This window comes from Lygodium microphyllum, chromosome 23 (assembly GCF_053477565.2).
Source record: "Lygodium microphyllum isolate KBCC chromosome 23, Lygodium_microphyllum_v1.1.10, whole genome shotgun sequence".
NCBI lineage: Eukaryota > Viridiplantae > Streptophyta > Polypodiopsida > Schizaeales > Lygodiaceae > Lygodium > Lygodium microphyllum.
In genome coordinates, this window is record NC_141157.1 from 100,218,112 (window position 1) to 100,237,139 (window position 19,028).

Genomic DNA, 19,028 nt, shown 5'->3' on the forward strand with positions numbered 1-19,028 from the left:
ACTTTTGTAAAAGAGCGCAAGGCGCACCATGATTTATTTTAAGAGTGTTGGGCTCTCACACATGAAAATTTAAAGGTAGATGGGTAGTAGGAAGAAAGCTAGGAAGATAGGAGAACAATGGGAAGAGGGGCCTAAAAGGGGACAAGGGGATGGCCGCCCAAAAGGGATTTAGGGTTTTGTATATAAAGTTCAAAAAGTGAATGAGAGCTCATTCTTTGGTGTGTAGCAAAATGGACTCTTCTTCTTCTTCTCTTCTTCTCTTCTTCTCTTCTCTTGCTTTCTTGTGAGTGCTTGAGGGAGAGAGTGTGAGTGAGTGAGGGAGCGAGTGTGTGAGAGTTAGGGATCTTGGAGGTGAAGTTCTCCACTCTCTCCTCTCTTCTTCTTCTCTTCTCTTCTCTCGTCTTGCGCATGGCTATGGAGGATGGAGCTTGGAGGAAGAGGCTTAAGGATGCTTGAGCTTGCATCATGAATCGTGGAGCTATTGGAGTGCTTGAGGGAGGAAGCAACTCAATCAGGCATCAAGGTAAGCTCTGTAAAATATTACATGGCGTAGCGAACAGAATCTGAGAAAGAGATAGAGAGTACACAACAGATAAGAGGAGAATCAATAAATTCTTTAACTCCAAACAACTGATACAAAGATGGCTCTGTCCACCCGTGCGCTTCCACTGTGTGAAGCTTAGATGGCAATCTAGACAGAAGATAGGTGAAGAGCTTAAGGCTAGCTGGAACAACAACTCTGACTGGGTGAAAGATAAGTGATCGATGGCTGTGAAGGGGTTTAGCTTTTATAGCCCGCGAAGGTCGTTAGGTCGGCCTGCTGACCGACCTACCATATGAGCCTCCACTAGTCGGCCAGGGAATATTTCCTTTACCATCGGGCTGGGGGCGCTGCCCTCGGACCTCCGCTAGGGGGGCCGCTAGCCCCCCTGGGACCCCCCAGCCAGGGGCCGCTTCCGCGGCCCCCGGACCCCACAATAGGGGCCCCTTTTAACTCCCTTACACCGCAACTCAATGCAATGCGCCTCAAGTTGCTACCAGCTTAACCACTCCATCTAACCCAAAGATTAGACCCACAACGGTCACCTTTTTGCCATCCGGTCACATAAACCTCATCTGATATACAAGTCAGGACTCAACTAATGTCCGGGCTCACATTTGGCTTCTCCTCATAATGGGGGCCTTACAACTTTGAGCACCATGGATCATTGGTAGCACCTAATGAGGGTGGGGCATTGATCATATCTAACAAGCTCACTACACTCATAGGGAGGGATAGTGTGTTGGCTATGTGAGAGGTAGCCATTAGTGCTCGCTTAAAACGCTTGAATAATAAGTGGTCCGTGGGTCTTGGCGGTTGAGCTTGAGCTTGCCTCTACATTGTTAAATGTCAATGGGGGAGTAGGAAGCTTCTAGAGAGGGAGGGTGATTATATTGCTATCCCATTGCTATCTAAAAGCTCTGTCCCTTCTAACCCACTATGTGCATATACCACCACTGCTTAGAAGCATGAGGACCTAGGTATTGGAAAGTTGGTGATACATGCTCTCACATAATGTCTTCCATGTCCCTGCTACCCTAGTAGTGAGAAGAGGATTTGTTTGAAACATTCAAGTGTGCGCACACAATAAAAGAGAGATAAATGCATTGCATGGAGAGGCTGTCAATTGGGAAACTTTCACCTTGTAGCCCCCTTTTGGTCCCCCGACTCCTTCACCAATACCAGTTAATGGTCATTGCTAGCCTCTACACTTTTATTGTTGCCTTCCACCACTATGCCTCTCCATCCACACACCTTACTGTCATGTCACCTACAAAATGCCATGGACACACTTACATGGTTTATATATCACACAATCTCTCTTAGAAAGGTTGTGGAAGAGAGATATGATACAATTTGCAAAAAAACAATAGTAGGCATGTCAACAATCATTACTACCTTGGTATTTGAATCTTTTTTGAAAGGCTATGGGAGAGAGACACCCTGGTTTAAAAAACCAAAAAAAGAGAAGCCAAATTCGACTTTTACAGTTGACGTATTATCATATTCAAAAATTATTTTTTTCCAAAATTTGAACTTCAAAACTACATTTCAATTTTAAAAAGATGCAAAGCTACATAAATAATTAAAAAATAATAATAACAGTAACACACAATATAAATAAAAAAGTTAAAATAAAAAAAATAATCCATAAGGTCATGTTAACCTACACATGTAAAGCCATGTAATTAATTTAACAAAAATGTGAATGGTAAAAACAAAAGGAAAAAATAAATTCAAATGATTTTAGAAATTTTATTTTCATAAAGCAATCTTAAGCTGCACATGTAATGCTATGCAACTAAATTAATAGAAATAATGATAATACTAAAACAAATAAAGAAAAAAATAAAAATTTTAAGGAAAATTCTTTCCATAAAGTAGTCGCCAGTTGCACATGCAAAGCCATGTTATGAATTTATTAGTAATAATTGGAATAAAACAAAAGGAAAATGAAAAACAACTTAAAAATTTTGGATTCTTTCCCCGCATAAAGTGGTCTTAAGATGCACATGTAAAGCTATGTAATTAAAATAATAATAATAATAATACAAAAGGAAAATAAATTGATTTGATAAGAATCTATACTACTTATTATTTTAGGATTTGCCAAACTAGTTAGTAAACCTAGCAGAAGCCTACACGGCACACTTTCCAATAACCTCATAGCAAACTCTGCTATTTTTGAAACACTTAGAACACTTAGATTATCTTCCTCTCTCTCTCTCTCTCTCTCTCTCTCTCTCTCTCTCTCTCTCTCTCTCTCTCTCTCTCTGTGTGTGTGTGCTCCACATGGCTCGCATTAAAGCACCGGTTGATATTAGCTACATCATGCTATCTCTGTGCAGCTTAAGTGATTGATTCTTTGCAACTTGTGCTCAACAATGGAAATGCATCACATCATCATGTGCTTGTAATTCCCTCTCAAGCACCACTAGCACTGAAACCCTCTTTGAATAGCAATGAGGTACTTTGTATGGGCAGCTTGCCTTTTCTTGCACTTGATGAAATGGCAGGCAAGGAGGTGAAGCAAAGGGGGGAGATCCATTGCTAGCAGGTAAATCTATCAATCTGAAGTAGTTGTCATAGCCATCAATTGAAACATACTTGGAGAAATGCAACTGGACCCTTATTGATTTTCATTCTTCCCCTTTAATTATTTTCCCCTTTTGGTTCATCCAATTGATAGAAGAGGCGACAACTTCTATTAGTCATCCATTTGGAGAAAAGGAGAGTTTGACATGTGCTTCATTCATCCATTTGGCGCCTCTTTCTCTTTGTGTGCTTTCTATTTTGCAAAGGCCATTAGATAGCTTTTGCCTTTTGACTTCTCATGGATGTAGGAGACTCTTCATGAGTGGCAGGAGCCAACATGCGTGCATCCTAAGAGGTGTTGGGGAGATCCTTATCATGGAGTCATTGTTGGCCTATCGTATGCAATGAGCTCCTTTAGGTCCAACATCCACCTCACAGCATCCACATTGAAGGCATCACCATTGATATAATTATTGTCCCCTTTGTAGCTCAGCATGCGCATCTGCCTCATGCCCTCCGACTACTTTGACTATGACTTGACATGCAGTTGGCCAACCCATTTTTTAAAAGTTAACACAAAAAAAAGCATGCATTTCCTTATTGGATTAGTCATATTGCTTATGATTTTAATCAATCAATTGAATGCAACATTGATGCAACTAGAAGCTTTGAACACTTTCATACATCACATTCCTAAGCTATTTTTGTGCATTTATAGAAACAAGTAGTAAGGTATGACAATGGCTCCTGTTGAGAGTGGAAAAAGACTAAATTTTTGGCTGATTTTTGTTGTTTTTGAGGTCTGAATGGTTGATTTTTGATGGATTTTGAGTGATGTATGGTTGTTATATAGATTATTTTTTGGAAGTTCATGATGATTCTTAGTAGAAATACGAGGCTTTGTGATGTTCTGATAGGTTCTGTTGAGGTTCTGATTGGTTCTGATACCTTTTGTATAGCTTCTATTTTGTTCTGATTTTCTTCTATATGAAGCATGTATTGATGATTGATGAAGATTGAGGTTTTTTGAAAGCTTATTGAATAGTTTTTTATAGTTTGGAATGGTTTTAGTATGAGTTAGGAGGATCTGATGTTCTCTGATGACCCCCTGTAAACCTTCTGTAGAGCCTCTGTCTCTGCTCTATCTCTGCTCTGTTCTTGTTTTGTTCTATTCTGTAGATCTTTTGTAAGTGTTCTGTAGAATGTATGTGTGATTTTGGAAAAGTTTTCTAACTTTTTGTTGAGTGTTGAAATGACTTGTTTTTTGGCTGATTTTTGTTGTTTTTGAGAGCTGAATGGTTGATTTTATGAGATGATTGATTAGTTTGGAAGTGGTTTGAGAGTGTTTTGGATGATATTGATTGTGTTTTGGAAGTTTATGATGTTTATCAGTGGTTCTGTGATGTTCTGATAGGTTCTGATTGGTTCTGTATACCTTCTGTATAGCTTTTGCTTTGTTCTATTTTGTTCTGATTGTCTTCTGTAAGGAGGGATGGTGTATTGATTGATGAAGATTGAGATCTTGTGAAAGTTTATTGAATAGTTTTTGAGAGTTTGAAATGGTTTGAGTATGAGTTAAGTGGTTTTGATGACCTTCTGTAGGTCTTCTGTAGAGCCTCTGTTTCTGTTCTGTTCTGTTCTGTACTGTAGCTGTTCTGGTACTGTTCTGTAGACTGTTCTGTATGCTTCTGTATGTGTTCTGTTGGATGAGAGTGTAGCTTGGGAAAGTTCTCTAGCCTTGGAAAGAGGTGAATACAAGTGCAAAAGAGCTGAAAGAAGTAGCTGCTGAAGACTCAAGTAAAGACTGGAGTGAAGTGACAGTAGTGAGCTATGAAAGGACACTGTAGTGGCTCTGGTGACTCTTCATATCAGACATACCTCTTGGGAGGGGTATCCACGACCTAAGAAGGATTATTTAGAGTGATTTTTGAGAGATTTTAGTGAGGATATGATGTATTATTGATGGAGAGAGAGAGAGAGAGAGTCAGAGATAGCCAATTCTACTAAAACAGAGTGATTGTATATGAGAGATTGAGAGAGAAGACTATGAAGATATTGAAGATGAATATTATGTGATGTATTTCCATTCAAAGATGGTGTATTCCTTTTCTTTCTTTGTTCTATTGATGGATTTTGTGAAGATATTGAAGAATATGGTTGATTCTATCAAATCTGTGGGAGATCTACATGATGCTGTATGAAGATTTGTTGTGCCTGGTGTTCTTTTCTTCATTGTGATCATATGAAACATAATAAACAAGCTTGTTGATGTTACAAGATAGATTTTCTTGCAAGAGAATTTCTTTTTCCTTGGTGTTCCTCTTGGGGCTCCATGTTTTTGGTGCGCAGCCGGGGAAACTTGCCATCAACAAGCACCAGAAGAGGCTGAAAATGAAGGAAATGGCATTGCCAAGAAGAGAAGAATTCAATGGATGTTTGTAAAGTTCCTTCTTCCACTGAAGAGTTGGAATTTCTCATAATCAGAGCCACTTTCCACAAAAAGTTCATCCCACAATGGCCGAAACACATCACCATCATGATGCATGCTCTATGTAGTGGACAATTTCCTCTTCCTGTTGAAGTAGCAGAAACTTGCATCTTGGTGGCAAACTGTTTGGGAACAAACTGAAGAGCAGAAACAGAGAGAATGACCATACATGGAAGATTTGGCATTCATTGAGAAGTTTCCAAACATCATTAAGTGGGAGATTGTGAAGAAGCTTCAGGAGTCTTGGTCTGTGGAGGTTCACAAAGACAAGAAGGAAAAGAGTTGGAATTTGTTCGTGGATGCTAAATAGCAAGATACATGGGATGCTTGGTGTATTGATAACCTTCTGTTTGTTCAATTAGTAACCCACTGGAAGTTGGTAGACAGAGTGTTTTTCACAACATACACTGTTGAAACCATCAGAAGCTGGCATTACTATGATGATGGCACCACCACAATGCTTAGACGTATGCATTTTGACACCTTCAGAACCGAATACCTTCCTCTGTGCGGTGGCATGAAAGCAGAATTCAGAGACATTGAAAAGAAACAAGTAGAAGAAATGTTGGCAAGACAGTCCTCCAGAGACTGAAGCCTTCTGTTAACCCTCTGTGGAGCACTAACAACATAGTGGAGCCAACCCCCTGATGAATGACGCAATAAAGAGGCAAGCGTTAGAACGAGTCCAGAGGTACGTGAGAAGAGAGAAAGCAAAAATCAGAGCCGAGAACGAGCTCGCAGCAGAAGCTGCCTTTGACGCCCTTGCGGAACTATTTACAGAAGTCCCAATGGCACATCAAGCCCTTCCTCCTCCTGCTGGAGGTCCACTTCCAAGCCAGATCCGTCCTGGAAATATTGATGACAGGCCAATGAATGTAGTTCCATTGCCAGTTTTTAAGGGAGAGTACAATGAAGACCCCGATCTTCATGTAGCAGAGTTTATGGTAGCATGTGTGGCTAACAATGCCAGAACCCCTGAGCATTGGTTGGCAATATTCCCCGCCACTTTCAAGGGCGCGGCGTTTCAGTGGTATGAGAGACAAGCAGTAGGAACTTTTGGCACATGGGACGACTTGAAGTTGGCCTTCCTCACTAAATTCAGGTGTGAAGGTTTTGAAGAGCGGATGCGAGAGGAATTTATGATTTAAGTCAGTCCTCTGGAGAAAGAGTGGAAGCTTATGTCTCAAGAATGGAATCCATCCTGAAGAGATGGACTAACCATAATCTAGATGATGGCATTTAGAAGTGGGTGTTTCTCAGAGGATTACAACCAGAAGTTCGTAAGTTTGTGGAGCTGCAAAGACCAGCCACACTGCAAGCTGCAATAGAAGGTGCAAGACTGTACGATGAAGTGGAAGCTAGATTGGCGATGAATCCAGGAAGAGGAGTCCTACCTCCTCTGATGCCAGGAATGATGTACCCACCAAATGCAGTCCCAGGGACTGTCCCCTACCCCTACCAGCAGATGCCTCCAGTATCACAGTACAGTGCACCAAATCCACAGTGGCCAGAATCCATGCCTCAAATGATGGTTCAACCACAACAACAATGGTCCCAACCAATTTCCTCAATGCCAAATCAACAGCAACAGTGGAACCCTACCAACTGGAGCCAACATCCAACAGTTCAAACAGGAGCTCTGAATCAGAATCAGAACAGAGATACCTCTGCACCAACCCAACCTGTTTATGTAGTGATTACAGAGAATCCTCAAAACCCTACTGCCAGTACCTTCGGAGGAGAAAGCTTGAAGGATTACTTATCCAACTCAGTTGCAAACATAAAAAAGGAGTTGATGGATGTGATTACAGAACAGCTACAGACGCTGAAAGTGAATACCGCTAGCATATCCAATGTTGCAGGAGCAGGAAGAGATGTAATGCGGTCAAATACTTGGTGTGGTAAGTGTCATCAAGCATGCCATTTAGCCACTGAATGTACACGAAAACCAACCATCCCTGGAGCCTTCTGTTCCTACTGTTTGCGGAAGAACCATACAGAGGACATTTGCTCTCTGAAAGAGATGCATGTTAGGAGAAGAAAGGAAGAAGATGCAAGATTCAACTTGCTGAAATCCAAAATGACAACACAGGATATTGGACCCAAGCCTAGAGAGTTTGGTCCTAATTTCGGACCCAGAAGATTTCCTTCTTAAAGTTACGGAGGAAGACAGTCTGGCGGTGGTCAGAGAACAGAAGTGGAGTGTTACAGATGCGGAGAAAAGGGACACATTTCACCAAATTGTCCAAATCCTAGAATGTCAGTGGATTACAAGCCCTTATGCAGTCGATGCAAAGGAGAAGGCCACACTGCAAAAGACTGTCCAAGCCCAGCCCCAGTGAAAAACAGTGCTACTGACAGTCCGGCTAAGGCCCAAGAGCCTACCTCCAATTTAGTGGAATTGGAAGTTGCTGCCATCACACGTGCAAACAAGAAGGAACCACCTATCCAGAAAGAAAATAACCCTCCTACCAGAACAGTGAAGTTCAATCTTCCACCAGAAGAACAGAACAGAACAGAGCCTGACAGTGCCATACAGAGCACTACAGTGCCACAGAGACTTACAGAGATAGTTCCAGAGACAGGACCAGAGGTCCAGGAGACAGAGGAGGCGAAGGTGCCGCAAGTGGCAGAAGAAGTTCCCATAATTCCTCTGTTGGAAAAAAGAGGGAAAATGAAAATGGGTGTTGCCCCATTCCCTAACCGGTTAGAGAAGCCAGTGGATCCTATTAAGGAATACGATCTGGTTAGAGATCTAGATACCTTTAAACCAAACCTCACATTCCGACAATTATTGATGTTGCCTCCCAGTTGCCGAAAAAGGTTCAAAAGTATATTGACAAGAAGATGTGGCTTAAGGATTGCTCCCTCAACAGCGACAAAGTCCAACAAAGCTCCAGAGCCTGTCAAAGAAGTGGATGTAGCTAACGCCTTCCTAGATCCGGGAACCCCAGAGACTGGCGTGTGGATAGAAGGCTGCTTCATTGCAAATACACTGATTGATGGAGGTTCATCAGTGAACATTATGACGGATGTGACAATGAAGGATCTAGGCCTACAAGGTGTGCAACCAACCCAATGGCTCATCAGACTGGTGGATCAGAGCAGAATCAAGCCTTTGGGCATTCTCCCATATGTGAAGACTACAGTGGCTGGAAAAGATTATTGACTAACCTATCTGGTGGTGAAGCCAAACTCTTATGGCACATCCTACCCTCTGTTACTGGGCAGACCATGGCTTTTTGAAGCCAGAGCGGATTGGTTCAAAGGAACCTTGACCTTGGGTAGAGGACCCAATAAAGTGGTGCTAAAACTGTATGGTTCTCAAAAAGGACATGGATCCACCTCCTTGGAATTATCTTCTGACTCGCCTAATGAGGCTACCGATGGAACATCCGCAGACGAAGATGCTGTCAAACAGATCCTTTCCAAGAAAACAGTGGCATGTTCCTTAACAGTGGATACTGTAAGCCAACTCCCAAAAGATGCAAAGCCATTATCAATGGGTGAATACTTCCTGCCTGAACCAAGAACGATTTCCGAAATCACTTCTGACAGTGAGATAGAAGTATGGATGTACTGCTCTCCCTGTTACATGGCCATAGCAGAGCCAGAGACAGAGGCAGAAGATGAAATAGAGAACCTGTTCTTCTCTTATAGAGCTCCTATAGAGACAGAAGCAGAAGCAGAAGCAGAAGCGGAGACAGAGACAGAAGCAGAGACAGAGACAGAAGCAGAAGCAGAAGCAGAGACAGAGACAGAGCCAGAGACAGAGACAGAGACAGAAGAGGATGGAGATGATATGGACGAAGAAGGTTATGAAAGTGAGCTAGAAGAATCTATCCCACCTGAAGAGGATATATATGAAGAAGAAGTTCCAGAAGCATCAGAAGCAGACGAGCTCATGCTATGGAACAGAATGGTGATGGTACCATTTGGTCTGGTAAATGGATCTTCTCATATGCAAAATCTTTATAAGACATGGGTTAATAAGAACATGCCGTCTTTCAGTAGTGGCTCTTGCCGTCCTCAACCACCTTTGCCAAGAAAAGATGATGATGATGCACCGTGCCAACAAGCACCAATCCCACAAACCCAACAGAAATCAGAGGGTCCCTGTTATGTGACATTCTTAGATGTGTCATCAGAAGATGAGTCTTCAAGCCAAGAGGTAATTAATTTTGAAACCAAACCCGAAATGACTCTAATCCCATTTCAACATCTCAAGGAGTAAATTAAGTCTCCACCAAAAGAAGAAGTTGGTTCTAGTGGGACATCAAAAGAGGATACCACTCCCTTGAAGGAGTCAGATCTGTATCCAGAAGCAGTCCGCGGGACCTTCATCCGTGAAGTAGAAGGTGAAAGGCAGTTAACTTTTGTGGATGCAGATGGCACTGAACGCCACTTGAAGGTGGGTAGCAGTCTCCTAGAAGAGGAGTTGTCAACTTTGTACAACTTGTTGAAAGAGAATTTGGACGTGTTTGCGTGGTCCTACAAAGACCTAAAGGGGATTGATCCCACAATATGTCAGCATCATATTGACTTGGAGCCTGATGCCAAGCCAGTACGGCAACGACAGAGACGAATGAACCCAAATTATTCCACATTGGTGAAATCAGAGCTGTTGAAGCTTCTGGAAGTCGAGTTCATCTATCCAGTGGCAAATAGTGAATGGGTCTCACCCATTGTGGTCGTACCCAAGAAGAATGGAAAGCTTCGTATATGTGTGGATTTCCGCAAGCTCAATTCCAAGACCAAGAAGGATCACTTTCCTATCCCTTTCACAGACCAACTATTGGACACAGTGGCAGGACATGAGCTTTATTCCCTTCTAGATGGATTCAGCGGATACAACCAAGTCCAAATCGCAGAAGAAGACCAATCCAAAACAAGTTTCACCACAGAATGGGGGACCTACGCTTACCGAGTGATGCCATTTGGACTCTGCAATGCCCCTACTACTTTCCAACGAGTCATGATGGCCACATTTCAAAATCATCTTCATGACTTTATTGAGGTATATTTGGATGACTTCTGTGTCTATAGTTTGATCCGTGAATACTGGGGACACTTGGAACAATGCTTTGACCGATACCGGGAGTATGGGATTTCCCTCAACCCCGACAAATGCATTTTTGGGGTCTCTTCTGGAGTTCTGTTGGGCCACATTGTCTCTGCACAAGGGATATCAACAGACCTTGCAAAGATCGCAGCTCTGACAGCACCCACCAACCTCAAACAGTTGAGGGGATTCCTAGGCCATGTGGGTTATTACAGAAGGTTCATAGCCCATTTTGCAACAAAGGCAACCTCCTTGCACAAGCTTCTGAGGAAAGATGCAGAGTTTACTTGGACGGAAGAATGTGACAAAGCCTTCCACACTCTGAAGCAGTGTCTGATTGAGGCACCCATTCTTCAACCTCCTGATTGGACGAAAGAGTTCCATGTACACACTGATGCATCAATTGAAGGCTTAGGTGCAGTTCTCTGCCAAAAGGGCTCCTCCAAGCTGGATCAGCCGATCTATTATGCAAGCCGAAAAGTCACTGATAGGGAACGGAACTATACAGTGACAGAGCTGGAGTGCTTGGCAATGGTGTTTGCCCTAGAGAAGTTCCGCCATTACCTCCTATCTACCCACTTTAAATTTTATGTGGATCATGAGGCCCTGCCCTTCCTGATGAACAAAGTGGATGTGAAAGGACGAATGATGAGATGGCTCCTTCTATTCCAGGAGTTTGACTTTGAGGTAATTACCAAGCCTGGTCGTTCCCATATTCTGGCTGATCATCTGTCACGTATCCCACAAACTGCAGACGAGGAGCAGGATGATCCAGACCTCCTTGATGCTTCCCTATTCCTGGTAGAAACTGTAACTCCCTGGTATGCAGACATTGCCAATCTACTGGCAACCCAACAGTATCCTCCTGGTATTTCTAGTCGGGAGAGAAAGAAGCTCATGTTAGAATCAGCCCCCTACACCCTGCTAGGCGGTGCGCTGTACAAGAAAGGCAAAGATGAAGTGCTCAGAAGATGTGTTGCAGGAGATGAGATTGGGATTGTTCTGAAGGCTTGCCATGACGAGCCATGTGGAGGTTACTTTGCAGGAGAAGCTACAGCCAGGAAGGCTCTGCTACTAGCAGGATATTGGTGGCCTACCATCCATAAGGATGCCTATGATTACTATAAAAGATGTGATGCTTGTCAGCGAATGGGGAAACCCACCAAGACAAGTGCCATGCCACTGCAACCTATCCTTCCCTTGAAGCCGTTTGAGAAGTGGGGCATTGACTTCGTAGGTCCAATCGATCCTCCTACCAGAAGGAAACAGAACCGATACATCCTCGTATGTACGGATTATGTCACAAAGTGGTGTGAAGCTAAAGCCCTAAAGCGGGACGATGGTAACAGCGTGGCCCTGTTCATGTACGAGAATATCATCACCCGTTTTGGCAGTCCCTTAGAGTTGGTAAGTGACAGAGGTACTCATTTCCTTAACAAAGTCATGGAAGAGTTGACAGATTTGTATAAGATCCGCCATCGCAAGTCCACTCCTTATTACCCCAGAGCCAACGGCCAAGTCGAAGTCACGAATCGCATCCTTTGTTCAATTCTGACAAGAACAATTGCCGCACATCGTCGTGATTGGGATGATCGACTTACAGAGGCCCTCTGGGCGTACAGAACCTCCCATAAGGCAGCAACAGGACAGACACCCTTCCAGTTGGTGTATGGTACAGAAGCTGTTTTCCCTATTGAACTGGAATTACCCTCTTTGAGAGTGGCTATCAAAGAGCATTTGGGGAACGATGATTCACTACAACGCCGTCTCCTGCACCTGGAATGTTTGGACGAAACTCGTAGGATGGCTCTACAGTGCATGGAAGCCACGCAAGCTCGACGCAAGGCTTACCATGACAGCTTCATCAAGCACAAGGAGTTCAAAGAAGGTGATTTGGTCCTAGCCTATGATTCACGATTTGGCAAGTTTCCTGGTAAGCTCCAACAGCGGTGGATGGGCCCATATAAGGTACTTGCCGTCAACCCTAATGGCTCTATCCAAGTGCAGACCGTTGATGCCTTTGATGATCCCTTCCTGATTAATGGATATCGCCTGAAGAAGTACTTCCCTCCTTGGGGATCTTGACAATCATGGTCATCTGATCCATTCCCTCGTTGGCGCGGCACTGTACTTCTTATGATGCTACTTCTGATAGCCGTTCTTCAGCCACTCCTGATGAGGTGGACGCAACCCTCTGTCCCCTCAACCCTACCTTCCAGCCTTGATCTCTTATCCTCTATTTTTCACCAGCGACAGTGGCGAGGTTGGTTCTGACAAATGGTCTTTCTACCATTCCCTTGCTTAATTCGAAGAGAAAAAAAAAGAAAAAAAAGAAAAAAAAAAGAATACATATCGGTCATGGGAGAAAAGGACTTAGGTCCCTGTCATGCCGACCTATTCTTCGAGAAAAGGTGGAAACACTCTCGGGAATAGGGGAAAATAAAAAAAAAAGAAAAGAAAGAAAAAAAAAAAAGATAAAAAACACAAATATGTTATGAGAGAAAAGGAAGAAATTCCCTGTCATAGCAGGCCTCGTTCCAAGAAAAGGTGGTAAACACCCTTGGGCGGAAAGCTGGCTGTGGAAAAGGTGGCAACACCCAGCAGTCCAGAAAGCGGATTCATCACTTAAAATTTCCAGGATCCAATTCCGAAGCTACCTCCCTTGGTACGCTGTGTCCTGGGTCTCTCTGTAGAGCGTCTAACTGTCCTCTAGCAGACGACATGTCCTATCCAACACAGCGTTCGATTTGATGGCTACCTCCCTGGGTATGCCTCTTCAGCAAAAACTAACGACGCGATCTTCATCGACAAACAATCGAGTGATTTGAGCTTTCATCCTAACCGGATGGGGACGTGAGTATGGGTTGCCCTCTGTAACTATCAACCACAAGTGAGACAGAGGGTGGGCCGAGAGACCAGTCTTTTCCCTTCAAATCAAATGAGAGGCGAGTAGTGTGAATGGAGTGTTGCACGCACAGGATGGGCCTCTCAATGCACAAAGCACAATTTGTTTCTGTGCACTGCACTATAAGGCTCCCTGGCCTTCCTTCTCGCACCATATGCCGGCACAGGGCGGGATGCACAGTTGCACCATCAAATGCGCACAAGGCATACAACCTTTGCACAAGTGACTGTGAGGATTACATCAACGGGTTTCAGGACATGGTTGCCCTCCTGTATCTATCAACAGAGCGTGAGACCGAGGGTGGACTGAGTGTGACTGGAGTTTCTTCAATCAATTACCGAGAGGTGAGATTGAGGGACGTTACGACACTTGGAGTCAGGTATATTCCCGTTTCCCTATGCACCCACGGGACGGGTCTCTACCGTCATCACAGGACACGTCACCCTGTTCTGTACACTGCACTCTAAGGCTCCCTTGCCTTCCTCCTTGCACTTATGCCAGACGGGTTGGATGCACTAATGCACCATCAACTGTGCACCCTGGCGTACTCCCTCTACACCATTCCCTTGTCGATTTCTAAATCGGGTATGAGATATGGGTTTCCATCATTCTTCCTCGAGTGATATTCGTCATGGGGTGAGTGACAGTTCTTTCATTCCATATGAGTGACTGTGAGTTGAGTGCAACATCCCTCATCATCGACAAATTTCATGCGATCCCTTCAATCAGCTACCTCCCTGGGTGCTGCTACGTGGTCCCTGCCATGACGGACGTGTGCCGAGAAGATGCCTTGGCACCTCCAGTAGTCGACAACGACAGTGGAAGTGCCATCGACAATCAACCGTGATCCTCAACAACATGGGCCAAGTTTTCTAACCCTACAACTTTTGTTTCTCAGTGACGTTTATGTTTTAAGTGTGGGGACATTAGTGGATGGTCTGTGGCGTGGTCCTAGGTCCCTGTTGCTTGAATAACCCTATCCGTTAAGGTCTTAAGTGTGGGGACGCGTCCCTGCGCATCTACATTGCATACCCTTCTGCATATGTCTCAACCTGCTAATGCATGTATGCCATGACTTGCTGTTACCCTAACAGGGTCCCTTCCCACCCGATCCTTCATTTTCCATCCACCCTTGGGACTGTTCCCTTGCAGTTTTCCTTCATTCCCTGATTTTGAGGTCCTGCCATGTAAATGCACCCTACGTTCACCAAAGTCCAAATCCAACCTTATCGCCCTATTCCTCCTTTGAACTAACCATTTTTCCTTTTTAGCTACCCCTGTTCCGGTGCATGGTTTTCGAGTTATTAATTTTTGAAGCATTTTATGAAAATTAACCGGTTTTCCATGTGAACATGCTTTTTTTGCTTCGGAACCGTGATCTGACATCCTAGCCCTGACAACCACTTTTTCGCTGACATTTTTCCTTTTTACTCCGTGTCATTTTGATGCACGGTTTGTCCATTATTAATTTTCTGGTTTTTTAAAGACTTTTTCGTGCGTATTTTTGACATTTTTCCATGTGAACCTACTCTATTTGCATCGGAATTCCAATTTGATTTGACACCCGTGTCCCTTGTGTCTTCCCCCACCTTTTTCCTTTTTCCTCCATCCTCTTTCGCCTTCTGGATTTTTTATTATTAATTTTTAAATGAGTTTTCGGGCGTATTTTTGGTGTTTTTTGCATATGAACCCCTCCTACTTCCACCGGAACTACGGTTTAACATGGCAACCCTGTGCCACTCCTTCCTGCGGAGATTTTTCCTTCTTATTGCATGTCAGTCCGACGCACGGTTCGTCCAATATTAATTTCCGATCCCATTTTTGGGTTTGTTTTTTGGGTTTTTCCCACGTGAACGCGTCTTATCTCAGTCAGAACTATGTTTTGATGTGATAGGATTGTCAGGCACATCTTTCTGCACAGCTTTACTTTTTTCTGCACCTCGTTCCGATTCACGGATTTTCTGATATTAAATTTTAATTGGGTTTTTTGATACATTTTTTGTGTTTTTTGCACGTGACCGCCCTTTACCCCTCCCGGAACCTCTGTCGCATATTTTCCCTGTCTTTCCCCTGTCGTCCTGCCCACTTTTTGTTTTTACAACATTTCATTTTGACGTCCGGATTGGGCGTTATTAATTTTTCTTTATTTTTATGAGTTTTACAGCGCCCCGTCCCGCACGTGAACGCGCCCTTTTTCGATTTTACGCATTTTAACGCACCTCGGTCGCATCCGCGTGCCTCGTCCCCGTATATGGGCGCCCTTTCCATCCCGTCACGGTAACTTTTTTTACCCCCGCCCCGCGCACGCGCGCGGGACGGGGGGTACGCCTCTTCTTTATGGGACCCCCCGCCCATTTTCCCCCTTTGGGCCCCTGCCCATCTTCCTACCCTACCCTACCCCCCTTCCCACCCCCTTCCCACCCCGCCCATTCCCAACCCCTGGGAACCCCCCCCTATGGACCCCGCCCATATCCCTTTCCACCCCCCCCCCCCCCCCCCCCCCCCCCCCATCCTTCTCTATCTCCCCCCCTCCCCCGACCCCTCCCCATCCCAACTGCCTCCCCTCCCTCTCTCCCTCTCCTGCTCCTTCTGCGTGTCCCCCCCCCTCCCTCCATCTCCACCTCCCTCTCTTTCCCTTCTTCTCCTCCTCTTCTTGTTCTTCTTTCCTCCTTCCTCCCCTCTCCTTCCCCTCCTTTCTCTCCCTCCTGCTCGTCAGTCCTCTGCAGCGCCGCCCTCCAGTCCGGCCCGCCTCCTGGATGCCGTTGCGGCCTGCCTCCTCGATAGTCGCCCATCGCTGCCTTGCTCCACCCTGTTCGAGCCGCCCTTCGCCCGACCTCCACATCGTCCGTCGCCCGCGTCCGCCTCGCCCCTGCCTGCGCCGCCCTGCTCCGCCCGGTGGTCCAGCGCCTCGTCGCCTCCACGCTGTCGGAGCCGCCCGCCCACGTCGCCTCCACGCTGCCCCTGCACCACCTCGTCGCCTTCACGCCGTCGCAGCCCGCCTCCTAGTCGCCTCTACATCGCCTGGGTCGCCTGCCTTCGCCCTGTGCCCCCCCGCCGCCCCCGCAGAGCTCCGCCCGCGCCCGCCTGCTGACAACCTGCGCTCCAGCCCGTTGACCCTCGCTGCCACGTGCCTCCAATCCACCCCCCCACTAACCCCCCTTCCCACCCACTAAACCTAACCCTCCACTAACCCCCCTTCCCACCCTCAGCAATCCCACCTCCTCCACCCCCCCACTAACCCCCCTTCCCACCCACTAAATCTACCCTCCCACTAATCCCCCTTCCCGCCCCCATAACCTACCCCCCCCACTAAAACCTGTTCCCACCCCCAGAACACCCACTAAACCCACTCCTCTAACCCCCCTACACACCCCATACCCACACACTCCCCACCACCCCTAACCAGGCCCCTTTCCCCCCACCTTTGCACACACCCAACCCCTATCCTTCTGTAAGCCCCCTGTCCTACCCCAGCAGCTCCGCAGCACCTGACCCCTCCTTAACCCCCTGTCACGCGGCACCTCGCAAACAACCCCATCCAAACGCCGGTTTTCCCTCGAGACGTCGACACACGCGTGTTCGTGCGCGGCTGCGGGACTTTGATCGTTGGTTGCTGCCACGCAGCTTATTTCTGGGTATTTTCCCCGATTTTTAATTCCCACACCCGCAAACCCTTTTAAAATTTAAAAAAAAAAACAAACACAAAAAAAAAACATTAAAAAATACAAACAAATCATTAAAAAACACTTAAAATTCTGAACAAATTACAGAAAAATCTAGGAAAATTTCTTCTTATTTTTGCAACCCATGGCCATATTTTTCTACACCTGTAAATTTCAAAAATATATATATTTTTGCCCATTTTAAAATTTCAAAATCTTTTAAAAAATACCCAAACAATTTGAAAAATTCATTTAAAATGCTTAACAAATTCTAAATTAATTTCTGGAAAATTCCTAACACTTCCATTAACATTTTTCCATATTTTTGGTATATTTTTCTAAGCTGTCATACTATTTTATTTTCCACCTAAATTCCTTAAAAATAAAAAAATACTAATAAAAACACTCTTTTTCATCCACACACCAACTAAACATCTAGCAAAACCATCCAGATATTTTTTGATTGAGGAGAGCGCATTCTTTGCATTTCCATACACCCACTACCAGGTATTTTCCTTTTTATTTGTTATTTTTTCAGCTACCCCAAAACCCACGGTTAATTCCAAACTTAAAAAAAAAAACACCACAAAAAAAAAAAAAAACAAACAAATAATTACTAAAAAAAAGGATGAAACCTCAACACCACCATGGCACGCGCATTCGCGCTCAACACACCATTTTTTTTAATTAAAATAAACCCGCCGTTCACTTAGCACACGCTAAGTGCGCTAAAGAGGCACTTTAATAAATTTACTTAAAATGAACCAGCCGTCACAAGAGCACACGCTGGCAAAAAAGCGCTCCACATCACCTTAATTTGTAATCAATGAACTTGCATTTAGAGACCCAGTCTGGGTATCGAAGTCCGGGATTCGAATTAAAGTACTGTTTTCACCTAATAATTGGTAATTTAATTTTTAAGAAGGAACCGTCGTTTTCTTGCTAAGGTTTATCACTTAATAAAAATTCACCCATTCTTAATAATTTATTAAAATAAACCCTTCATTAAATTAATTTCCCCTCACTGCACTTAATTCCCCTTTTTAACGAACCGGTTTCGTGGGATGGGTATGCGCAGTCATTAGAGTTATTTCCATGGTCAAACACTGGTTTATCCACGATGTAGTCTTGATATGTGTCGGATGTGGTGATGTTTTGGTTTAGTGTCTTTGTTACGGTTACGAGTATGGTGTGTAGTTTTTTCTTTTATTGCCTGATACGGGGTTCTGGGTGTTTGTCTGATGCATAGCATGAAGCTTTCGGTCGCATATGTCTCAAGGTCATGTCGAATTTTTTCTAGGTTGTGGTTTGCTTGGGGTTAGTTGGTCGAGTCACGTTTTATTGTTTTGGTTGTTCTCTTATCCTTGGTTTTTTGTCTGTTGCTTTGCAGGCATTCTCCTTGATTGTCTGTGTTTGTGGTGTGTGTGTAACCATCTGAATGGCGCCTTCTCACGCTCCTCCTCCTATCCAATACGTCCCATTAGTTAGTAGGGATTACCCTTCCCTACTCACTTTTGAGCCTCTCACGAAGGCGGGACTCGCTGCTTTTGTGGCTACCTCCTTTCCATTGCTTCCAGAGGATCCGTTGTTATGTGATGAGTTTCTGGCCTCCTACAGCAAGAAGACAGGACTAGTCCAGGGAATTTCTATGACTTTGACACCTCGAGGCTTAGGGAAGGCTCTGTCTCTTCCCTCCAAAGGTGAACCTTTTGTTACCACTCGTCAGCTTTTCTCTAATGAAGAGATTCTGAAGCTGTTGCAAAAGCAAACAAGGGAAATGCTGGATGTTAGGAAGGTGATAAACTCTTCAGGAGTTTCCTTTTCTATGATCACTG